Consider the following 1,902-nt stretch of genomic DNA (forward strand, 5'->3'; position numbering starts at 1 on the left):
CACCTAGCCCCGCCCCCGGGCCCGGGCCCGGGCCGCGAGACACTGCGAGCTCCGCCTCCTCGTGGCCGGGCCACCTAGCTTTCCTGCACTCTCCTGGGAGCGCGACTTGGCAGCCCGCAGGCCTCCGGCGACTTCCAGAGGAAGACGGGTCAGGGGCTGGGAGTGGGGTGATTCAGGGTTCCGGCGGCGGCTGTGCGCCCAAGCAGGGCAACGGGCGCGGGGCGTACACACCCCCCACGCGCGGCCCCTGCGGCCACGGGAAGGGAGAGCGGGAGCCGGCTACGGGAAGAGGCTGTAGGTGGGAGCGAGGCAAGGCGCCGTTTGTCTCCTTCTGCTTGCCGTAGGAAGTGGACCGGCCAGGCCCGAAGAGCGGAATCGTAGCTTTCCCAAACCTTAGAGTCGCCCAACCCCCTCCTTGGCGGGGCCCGTTACACAAGCCCCAGGACAGTCACTGCTGTTGAGAGTTGGTCTAGAATTGTACATTCCGGGCTGTGCTCCCGCGGCCGCGGTTGGAACTCTTTGTCGGAGGGAAATTGGATTTTTTTTCGCCCTCACCCTTAGCTTTTGCGAATGTGGCCGTGGGGCTGTCCACTGGACCTTAAGGAAAGAACTTAGGCGTCGCGGAAGACCCACGCCAGTGTACGTGGTTTTTGAGCGCAGCGGCAGGGGAGAACGTGGGCGGAATTTGAGGTCCACTTTCAGTTCCTGCGATGTGCCAAATGCGGTGCTACGTTGTCTCACTTAGTCTTCACAGCAGCTAGGCGAGTCGGCCAGGCAAATGGTACCTTATTCAGGAAACCCAGTTTTCTTGTGCTGTCTCGTAGATTTTCTTTTGTTGGAGCTATGCAAAGAGGACAACTGCATCCATTAATTTAAGAATTTAGGTAAACTATCCCTGAACCAGAAAGAAGGAGTGATGTAAATTATATTTGTTCCCAGCCTTTTAGGTTGCATTGAATAATTTAAAATGACATTAAAAGGAGTTGAGTCCTCATTTGCCCCTACTTATTCTCTACAATTAGCCAATTCACACTCCTTCATAATCCCACTAACATTTTCCCCTCCCTCCCTCAGTATTCACATTCATTCATTCACCAAATTCTGTTTCATGCTGCCCAGACTCTGTTTCCTCCCAGATCACCAAGCACTTGGATTATTGCAGTTCCCCGTCCTGCTGTACAGTCGCCCCCTTCAGTACATTCCACATATGCCTACCAATTGTCAGACTGTGCTGCCAGAGAAGATTGTATAGCTGCCAAGTAAGCATCCGAAAATACTTCTTTTTTTTTAGACATATGGCTTTTTACCCCCCAAAAAATCCATGCTATGTCGATTATTTTTCAAAATCTTCCTCATCTAACTGCTGATCTGCTCATCCTGTTACTCCCCAGAAGTGTGGTGAGGTAAAAGGAAAGTAGGAGTCACATCCTAGTGTCCCTTCTGCCACTGTCTATTTGTGTGACCTTGGGAAAATCACTTCACTTTGAGTTCTGCTTTTCTTAACTGTAAAATGGGGTGTGAACTAGATGTCTGAGATCCAACATGTCACTAAATGTGTGGATCTGAAGCGTTTCTGTGCTAAGCCCTAAATTATACATACACAGGATACTATCAATATCACAGACTCAGAATTGTGGTAGTATGTTTTTCTGTGTTTTGGGAGGGAGTTGTTTGGTTTTTTGCCATTCCACTAGTTGTTTTTTCTTATGTCCTACTCTGCTCCACTTGTCTTTTTTTAAACTTACATTTAGTATTTTTTTAACTTACATTTAGTATTTTTTTTATTAAAGCTTGGGTGAGTACTCCCTTTGGCAGCACATATACTAAAATTGGAATGTTAGAAGTTTAGCCTGTCCCCTGTGCAAGGATGACATATAAATTTATGAAGTGTTCCATATTTGC

The 1,902-nt window shown here is 48.9% G+C and overlaps 1 non-coding gene across 1 annotated transcript; it reads left to right on the forward strand.

Moving 5' to 3' along the window:
* The first annotated feature begins 1,799 nt into the window (after window positions 1-1,799).
* LOC113603768 (U6 spliceosomal RNA) lies at window positions 1,800-1,902 on the forward strand. The gene has a single exon (XR_003425455.1). It is a non-coding gene; the product is annotated as a U6 spliceosomal RNA (small nuclear RNA).

This window comes from Acinonyx jubatus, chromosome B4, assembly GCF_027475565.1.
Source record: "Acinonyx jubatus isolate Ajub_Pintada_27869175 chromosome B4, VMU_Ajub_asm_v1.0, whole genome shotgun sequence".
NCBI classification, from domain to species: Eukaryota; Metazoa; Chordata; class Mammalia; order Carnivora; family Felidae; genus Acinonyx; species Acinonyx jubatus.